This window comes from Monodelphis domestica, chromosome 7, assembly GCF_027887165.1.
Source record: "Monodelphis domestica isolate mMonDom1 chromosome 7, mMonDom1.pri, whole genome shotgun sequence".
Lineage (NCBI taxonomy): Eukaryota > Metazoa > Chordata > Mammalia > Didelphimorphia > Didelphidae > Monodelphis > Monodelphis domestica.
This window is the reverse complement of record NC_077233.1, coordinates 32,451,055-32,461,054: the sequence shown is the minus strand read 5'-3', so window position 1 is coordinate 32,461,054 and position 10,000 is coordinate 32,451,055. Positions and strand designations below refer to the sequence as shown.

The following is a 10,000-nucleotide window of genomic DNA, read 5'->3' as shown; positions in this document are numbered from 1 at the left end:
CCGTAAATGAAAAGTGTGGCAATCTGGCTTTGCCACTAATTAAGTCATGATTTCTCCAGACCTCAGTTTCCTGATCTGTAAAATAAAAGGGTTGAATTAGCTCTTGTCTGAGGACTCTTCCAGGTCTAGATCAGACCTCCCCAGACCTACATTTGTCACCAACTTCTTGTGTCACTTTGAGGAAGCCACTTAATCTTTGGGTCCCTTTCTATAAGAAAATGGAATTAAAAGAGGAGGATGCCCCAGAAAAGGTCTACTAGTCATGCTTCCTCCAATAAGTTTTAATGGTTTTGCTTCAACTAGAGGATCCATCTTCATTTATGGAATAATGAGACACAAAGACAGAGTCAATCAATCAATATTGATTAAGTGCCTACTATGTGCCAGGCACTGTGCTGGGGATACAAAAGAGGCGAAAGACAGTCTGTGTCTGCAAGGAACTCAAAATCTAATGATCTATTAGTTATATACACATATGTTATCATCTGTTGTAAGATGAACATGCATAGATTACATCCATCTATATAAGGAAATACTCTCTACTGATTTAAATCTTGACCCTTCTGGTAACTTAGTAAGTCCTAGAGAGTTGCTTTGGATAACTAGGTGGTGCGGTAGATAGAGTACCAGGCTTGGAGTCAGGAAGACTCCTCTTTCTGAGTTCAAATCTGGCCTCAGACACTTGCTAGCTATGGGACCCTGGACAAGTCATATAACCTTGTTTGCCTCAGTTTCTTCATCTGTCAAATGAGCTAGAGAAAGAAATGACAAACCACTCCAGTCTCTCTTCCAAGAAAATATCAAATGAAGTCATGAAGAATTGGACAGGACTGTGAACAACCAAAGGGAGTTGCCTGAAGGGCATAGATGTTAAGTGACTTAACCAGGGCCATATTCCTAGACAATGTAAGAGGCAGGATTTGAACCAAGGTCTTTTTCAATGCAAATCCCAGCACTCTATCCTCTGTTCCAGGTCACTTCTCACTTAGCAAGATAATGACACTAAATAACTCTTAGGGAATAGGAGGAATGTTTATAGACAAGTAGAAAGACTGAGGAATGGAACAACCTTAGTTCAAATCCTGACTGTGGTATTTATTGCCTGAATGACTGTAAGGAAGTCCCTCAAAGTTCCTGGGCCTCAGTCTTCTCATCCATTAAATGAGGCCATTGGACTCAATGGCCTCTACCCAGAAGACATGAAAATATTTATTGATTAGAGAAAACTGGATGTATCATGTAAACTATTCTAGCTCAATGGATGGACGGGCCAAGTAGGCAGCTGGTTACTTGTGATTCAAGTGATGCAAACAATCCTTCTCCTCTCAAAGAGATTCCCCCCACCCCTAATATTCCCACATGTCTGAAATTTGTAGCTAGGGCCCTCATGCTGTCTTCAATTTCCTTCCCATCAAGACCTGAAAACTTGCTCCAAGGAAAGAAAAAAATCACTGAAACGTAGAATTTTATTTCTGATCTTCTTTCCAGCTGGGTCTTCCAAGTATGGGGGCTACTTATGACCCCAGGAGCTTTGGTACACGCCATTGCAGACCTGAGCTAGTTTACCCCTTTTTTGGTTAGCCTGGTCCCCTCTGGCTCTCAAGGGCTCCCATATGGATGCTTAGTTTAGTACAGACACCCAATTAGCTTACCTCTACTACATCTCAGAACTCCTAAGCTCCAATGGGCCACCAGCCACCAGCTTTGGTAGGTGGGATTACAGGTGTGTGTCATTATTCCCAGAGAAATTCTAATTCTGGAAGGAAATTTAGAGAGTGTTGAGAAAGGCCAGAGATATGAAGGGATAAACTTAACATGGAAGTGTAAATATCTCATAAGAATATTATTATAACCAAGAGGATTTGCTCTATAATATAAATATAAAATATAAAACCAATTTGGAATGAATCTCTAATTGTTGAATTTCAGACATCAGTAAACCCATGGAAGAGAGATTTTTTTTGTTTTGTTTTGTTTTAAAGTAAAGAGGTCTTTTTAAGACCCCTAAAACATAACCCAAATGCAGTTGTCTACTATACTTGTTTATTCTTTAAACATTATTTTTGTTTTTTAACCTTCATCTTCTGTCTTAGAATTTATGGGTTCTAGAGCATAAGAGCAATAAGAGGCAGTTGGGGTTAAGTGACTTGCCTGGGATCACAGAGCTAGGAAGTATTTGAGGTGAGATTTGAACACAAGACCTCCCATCTCCAGGTCTGGCTCTCTACCACTGAGCCATCTAGTTGACTCTTATTAAAAATTCTTAATGTACTTACTCTGTGGGGAATACTATGGAAGGGATCTGGAGGGGCAAAGGATATAGACTTTAGATAAAACACATTCTCTGCTATTACAAGATCAAAACATAGAGCTGGGGGAGGTATACTTATACAAATGGAAATGGAGACCCATTAAGGTGAAATAACATGGGAAAAACAGTCAGGTAACAGAATTGACTCAAGTCCTTACCACACCCCAACTTGAAATCCCAGCCCTTTCAATGACCCCCTCTGCTTTGTGAAGATTACAGCCTATAAGATGATAAGAAACAGTCTGAGATCACTAGAACTCAAGCTTGAATGTATTGAGTGTAGCACAAGGAAATGTCATGGTTAAGCTGAGAATTCTAGTGAAAAGGAGCATTTGAGTTAAGTTTTTGGTTCAATGCATCAAACCCTCATTATCTATCAAGTGTTATGTACTGTCTACCCTCAAATATCTTACATTCTCCTGGGGTAGGGGGGAGGATGGAGAGCTGCATCCTTGATCGTTTCAGCCAATGTTCTTCCCACTCCTTTGATTCTGCAGCCTCTTCCCCTCTGGAAACCACTTTGGTGGTCACACTGTCCCCTCAAGGCCATTCCTTATCCCAGTCACTCTCCTCCACAAGGTTGGTTTCTCAGTTGACACACTCCTTGCTCTCCACCACTGGTTCTGACCATCTCTCTACCACCAGCCCTCAATAAACTAATAAACTCTCCTCTTTGAAAGGTCACACAAGCCATTTATACCACCCTCTTCCCATCCTTGTTGGGACGGGAACCTCTAAGAGAATATTTTAATGATCTCAATGTTCAACTACATGCCTCACTGTTTGATTTAAACCCATAGGAACCCATTCTTTTTAAATATTTAATATTTCAGTCTAAGAAGAAGACCTTGATTTCATAGGCAGAGAAAACTCCTAGGTGAGGACACTCCTCCTTCCAATACAGATCTGCCCTTTCTTTGGAACCTACTCTCTGAAAGTCATCTTGAACACTGAGATAAATGACATTTCCAGGGTCACAAAGTCAATATGTGTCAGTGGTAAGATTTGAACTCCTGGTCCCAAGACCAAGTCTCTGTTCACTATACTACAGTGCCTACCAACCCCTGGATTCTCTGATTATTTCATTTTCATTGAGACCTATGATTTCATTGGTATAGAGAACTAAATGCATTAACATATTGAAAGAGCTTTGTAAACCTTAAAGAGTCATATAAATGATATGTTTGTTGTTAGCAAATGAGGTATCTGCTTGGTAAATGTTATAGAACTTCATAGTCAGAGAAAGACTATGGTACAGTGAATAAAGGGTTGGCCTGTGACATGTGCAGGCTGGTCACCCTGGGTAAGTCACCTAACCTCTTAACCTCAGGAAACTCTATAATTATTAAAAAAAAAAAAAACAGTGCAGTTAGGTGCTACAGTGAATAGAGCACTGGGCTTGGAGTAAGCAAAATCTGAGTTCAAATTTGACCTTAGAGGGCAGCTAGTGGCTCAATGGATAGAAAGCCAAGCCTAGAAGTCCTGGGTTCAAATCGGACTTCAGATAATTTCTAGTTGTGTGACCCTAGGCAAGTCACTTAACCTTCACACCCTAGCCCTTATTACTCTTCTGCCTTGGAACTAATACACAGAGTTGATTCTAAGATAAAAGATAGAGTTGTTTGGGGGTTTGGGGGAGTTACCTCAGACACTTACTAGATGAATGACTCTAGGAAAATCATTTAACCTCAATTTTCTCATCTATAAAATGGGAATAATAGTAGTACCTCCCTCACAGTATTATTTTGAAGATCAAATGAGATAATATTTGCAAAGCACTTAGCACAGTGCCTGGCTCATAGTAGATGCTATAGAAATAATAGTTATTGGGACAGCTAGGTAGCAGAATGGACAGAGTTCCAGGACTGGAGTCAGGAGGACCTGGGTTCAAATGTGACCTTAAATACTGTACAAGTCATTTAGCCCTAATTGCCTAACTCTTACTACTATTCAGTTTTAGAATTGATAGTAAGAGGAAAGGAAAGGAAAGGAAAGGAAAGGAAAGGAAAGGAAAGGAAAGGAAAGGAAAGGAAAGGAAAGGAAAGGAAAGGAAAGGAAAGGAAAGGAAAGGAAAGGAAAGGAAAGGAAAGGAAAGGAAAGGAAAGGAAAGGAAAGGAAAGGAAAGGAAAGGAAAGGAAGAAAGAAAAAGAAAGAAAGAGAAATTGATAATAGTGATAATATTAATTATAGTAACAACATTGTCATAAATGATATACATTTATGTTTTAATTATGTAATTGATTAATAATCAATGACATTATTAACAATTATAGAATTTATGCATTCTCTCATTTGATATTCAGGTAGGTAGTACATGTATCATCCTCCCTATTTTTCAGATGAGGAAACTAAGGCTGAGAGGAGAAACCCCTTGCTTCCAGAGGACCAAAATTTTCAGCTCTATGGCTAAAGAAACCCTGCTTGATTCCCCCCCCCCCCCATCTCCCACCCCTCCCAAGCTGTTATCCTAAGGCCACATACAGAAGGTATCACTGAAAGACAGATTGCCACATCCATGAAATCTGCATCTGTCTGTACTCTGCTGAACTCAGGGGAGAGGAGGAAGTCAACAATTTTTGCTCAACTTGCTGGTTTGGACAGTCAAGTGATCATGATTTCCTGGCCAAGGTCCTGTGGCAGAGCTAGCTCTCAAAGGTGTGGTATTTTTCCCGTATAACTGACAGAAAGTTTAGAGCCTTTAACTCATTGCTTTCTCTATTCTCTCTTGTCTGAGTGTTCCACATTACTTTTAGAGTCATTTCCTGGTGCATAATAACAGGAAGAAAGCAATACATTCCCATTTCTCAGTCCTATTCCTACAGATATTTGTATTAGATTTTTCTTTAATTTGTCTGTTTTCCCCAGCTCTGCAGCTGGCTTCAGGCTATTGAAGATTCTACCACATCAGACCCTTTTACTAGTAGGACCTGTTAAATGGCCAAAGTATTGATTGTAGTGCCTGTAATTATTGGGCTCTAATTACAGATTCTCAGAATTGGAAAGGAACACAGAAATAATTGGGTCTAATCAGTACCTGAACAAGAATCTTCTTTACAACATACCCAACTGGTGGGCATCCAACCTTTGGTTGAAATACTCTAGGAAAGGGGCAGCTAGGTGGGTCAATGGATTGAGAACCAGACCTAGAGCTTGAAAGTCTTGGGTTCAAATTTGATCTCAGATATTTCCTGGCTGTGTGACCCTGGGCAAGTCACTTAAACCCCATTGTCTAGCTCTTATCATTCTTCTGCCTTGGAACCAATAGTTAGGACTAATTCTAAGACAGAAGGAAGGGAGGGAAGGAAGGAAGGAAGGAAGGAAGGAAGGAAGGAAGGAAGGAAGGAAGGAAGGAAGGAAGGAAGGAAGGAAGGAAGGAAGGAAGGAAGGAAGGAAGGAAGGAAGGAAGGATGGAAGGAAGGAAGGAAGGAAGGAAAGAAGGAAGGAAGGAAGGAAGGAAGGAAGGAAGGAAGGAAGGAAGGAAGGAAGGAAGGAAGGAAGGAAGGAAGGAAGGAAGGAAGGAAGGAAGGAAGGAAGGAAGGAAGAGAATGAAAGAAAAAGGAAGGGAGAGAGAGAAAGAGAGGGGGGGGGAATGAAAGAAAGAATGAACTAACTTTCTGACTCTAAGGAGCCTATCCCACTTTGGGGCAGTTCTAATGATTACAAATGATAAATAGGAACTTCAGATTTTTGAGCTGGAGCCCAAGGGTCAGAAATAGAACAAGCAAGCAATCAGTGAGTATTTATCAAGTGCCTCCTGAGTGTTGGGCATTAAGCTAGGAGCTGGGAATAAAAATGTGAAGACTGAAACAATCCCCACTCACAAAGAGGTTACATTCTAACGATGCTCATAATTATTGTAAAGAGAATAAAGAGACACCAGGATAAAGTAGACAAGATAGAGAAGAGAGGGAAGGCAATGGCTGTTGAGGGCATTAAGAAAGGTTTAAGTAGTAAATGGTCCTTGAGTTGTGCCCTGAAGGAAGAAAGGGATTCTATGGGTCAGAAATTAGGAGGGAGTGCATTCCAGGCTTGGGGAGCAGACACGTTACAGAGATAGAGTCATGGGTGAGGAACAGAAAACAAGCCAGTTTATCTGGACATAGAGTATGGCGGAGTAATACCCAGTTAGGCTGGAAAAATTGATGGGGCAAAAGATTTTCTGTTTTATTCTAGAAGTAATAGGGAGCCACTGGAGTCCGTTGACTGGAGATCTGCCCTTAAGGAAAATCCCTTTGATTCACAACAGGTCAAACATGGGAATATGTAATATATGATAATATATGTACAACCTCTATTATTACCTTCCTTCTTGGGGAGAAGTGAGAGGGAAAGAGAGAACAGAGATTGCAAACTTTCAGAATACAAATATGAAAAATTGTATTGACACATTATCTGGAAGAATTTTAATTTAAAAAAGATTTAAAAAAATCACTTTGGGATCAAAGAAATTAGCCTTACCTTAATTGAAATTCAGTACTTATGGGATAGCTAGGTAGCTCATTGGATAGAGTATCTGGAGTTTGGAAGTCCTGGGTTCAAATTTGGCCTCAGGCACTTCCCAGCTGTGTGACCCTGGGCAAGTCCCTTTACCTTCATTGCCTAGCCCTTACCATTCTTCTGCCTTGGATCCCATGTTTAGTATTAGTTCTAAGACAAGATAAGGGTTTTTAAAAAAGGAAAGCGATATAGTACTTTACGGGAAAGAACATAGCACCTACCACACAAAGTTGTGAGGATTCAAGGAGATAACATATGTAAGTAACATTAAAGTGCTATATAAATTCTAGCTATTGTTATTTTTATTATTTCAGGATTATGAGCTCAAATGAGATGTGTTTAAAGCATTTTGCAAGCCTTAAGTTGAATACTATTAGTGAGTATTTCCTAAAGAAAGTTTGTTTTATTTTTTCTGGAGGAGAAAATGTAATTGTTTTTAATGAACCCGTCAAAACACATGTGGAAAACGATAATGTGAAGAGGTTGAAAATGTTTATTCAGCTTACAAGTAAGTCCTATGGAGGATCCAGAGTTAAATTTAGAGGCTGCTTTTCTCCTTCAGATTTTTCGACATTAAACTTTCCATACATCTCCGCCAGCTCGATTTCCAGTTGAGCTCAGAAAACAGATTTATTTTTCCCTGTTGAAAGAGTTGGTTGAAATGAAACAAGTTTTTCGGCCGGGCTTTTTTCCTTTTATGAACTTCATAACCAGACAGCCAACTTGAAGTCCATTTCTTTTGAGGTGTCTCCATGCCAAGTTCAAAACACCGCTTTCCATTCACCGAGCAGCACCATTGGGGGTGGGTGGAGGGATTTTGGTTTTAAACCTTCCATGCTCTATTTCATAACAAATACAGCTAAAATTGGAGCACATCCACGCCGCCTGCGTGAGTTTAATCAGTTCATAACTGAATTTGTTTATTTTGTCTTTTCAGACATTTTTATCTTTTCTCCAAAGATAATTTAGTTGTTGTTTCTTGGTCTGAAATGGGTGTATTTTAAAAATCAATGTCAGGGAGCAGCTGAGTAGCTCAGTGGATGGAGAGCCAAGCCTAGAGACAGGAGGTCCTGGGTTCAAATCTGGCCTCAGACATTTCCTAGCTGTGTGACCCTGAGCAAGTCACTTAACCCCCATTGCTTAGCCCTTACTGCTCTTCTGCCTTGGAGCTAATACACAGTATTGATTCTAAGATGGAAGGTGAAGGTTTAAGAAAAAATCAATATCAGTCTGTCTAGTAGTGGTTTTTCAAAATCTTCCTTTTATGTGTTATCTTCCCCCATTAAACTGTAAACTACTTGAGGGCAGAGACTGTCTTTTTTTGTTTTAGTGGAGAAAAAAATTCTTAATGAATTCCCAGTGTTTATCATAGTGCGTGGCACATAGTAGGATCCTAAATATTTATTGATTGATAGGTTGATAAAGATGCTGTGAAACACAAACTTAATATAGTCTATCTTTGTTGTTGTTGTTGTTATTTACCTTTGAAATAGCAGATTATCTATATAATAGAAATGAAGTAAATCATCCTAGGTGTCACTGTGTATAGAGCACCAAACCTGTAGTCAGAGAGTCCAAAGTTCAAATTCAGCCTCAGATTCTTTTAAGCTATATGACCCTGGTCAAGTCACTTAACCCTGTTTGACTGAGTTTCCCCTTCTGTAAAATGAACTAGAGAAGGAAATAGCAAACCACCCCAGTAACTTTGCCTAAAAAACCCAAATGAAGTCACAGAGAGTCAAGTGTGGCTGAAATGATTGAATAACCACACCAAATTAGTCTAAGTAAATGACGAGAAGTTATCTAAAGTAGAGATGGGCCACTATTTGCATCAGTAGAGGAGTTTCTCCACTAGAACTACATCAAGCCTGTAGAAGTCATAGACTTCCAGATAGGTAGGTAGTTCAGTGGATAGAGAGCCAGGCCTGGAGACAAGAGATCCTGCTTTCAAATCTGGCCTCATACACTTCCTAGCTGTGTGACCCTTGCCAAGTCATTTAACCACAGTTGCCTATTTATTACTGTCCTTCTGACTTGGAACCAATGCTTAGTCTTGATTCTAAGACAGAAGGTATGGGAAGAAAGAGGTAGGGGTGGAGGGAGGGAGGGAGGGAGGGAGAGAGAGAAAGAGAGAGAGAGAGAGAGAGAGAGAGAGAGAGAGAGAGAGAGAGAGAGAGAGAGAGAGAGAGAGAGAGAGAGAGAGAGAAGGAGAAGGAGAGAGAGAGAGGGAGAGAGAGAGAGAAGGAGGGAGAGAGAGGAGAGAGAGAGCAAGAGAGAGTGGGGAAGAGAGGGGAAGGGAGAGAGGGGGGAGAGAGAGAGAGCAAGGGAGAAAAAAAGATGAAAAGGGAGTTGGAGAGAGAATGAGAAAGAGAAATAGTTAGGAAGATGGAAGGAAGGAGAGTAGGAGGGAGAGAGAGGGGGAGCAGGGAGAGCAAGGGAGAGAAAAAGAGAAAGGTGGAAGAGGGAGTTAGAGAGAGGGAATGAAAAAGAGAGAAAGAATTAGGAAGAGGAAGAGGGAAGGAAGGAGAGGGGGAGAGAGGAGGGAGGGAGAGAGGGGGAAGAGAGAGTTGGAGAGAGAATAAGAAAGAGAAAGAGTTGGGAAGAGGAAGAAGGAAGGGGCGGGGAGAGAGAGGGAGAGAATCATAGACTTTCCAAAGTTGTTTCATTTTCCTTTTGTTTGAATTACTGTTAATATGCATCAACTCCTCAATAAAATACTGAACAGTATTTGCAAAGGAAGGAGAGGGAAGAAGGAAGGGAGGGAGAGGGAAAGGGAGACAGACAGGCAGACAGACAGAGAGGAGGGAGGGAGACAGAAATCATAGACTTCCCAGTTATTTCATTTTCCTTGTGTGTGAAAAGAGAGTGTTAATATGCACCAACTGAAGGCCAGTATCTGCAAAGCGGCCAGGCAGTAAATTTAAAATTCAGTTCTATTCAATCAGTTTTGCCCTCAGGCACTTGGAAGTGATTTCACTTCTCTAAGGTCTCCTAGTTAACACATGCTGGGGACAGAATTCAAATCCAGATCTCCCAATTCTTGCTCCTCTGATGCTCTGCCTATTAAATTCCAATCCTGCAACTTCCAGTTTCCCATTTAGGTGTTGCCTTTTAGCCAGACTACAAGGCAGGTTTTAGTTTCTTAGAAAAACATTTGGTGTCTTTGCGTGACTTGGAAATTCCTTCTATACT

The 10,000-nt window shown here is 40.5% G+C and overlaps 1 protein-coding gene across 2 annotated transcripts in view; it reads left to right on the top strand.

Annotated features, from left to right (window-relative positions):
• Positions 1–10,000, top strand: part of FRMD4B (FERM domain containing 4B) — a 395,155-nt gene that overhangs the window by 179,765 nt on the left and 205,390 nt on the right. The window lies entirely within an intron of this gene.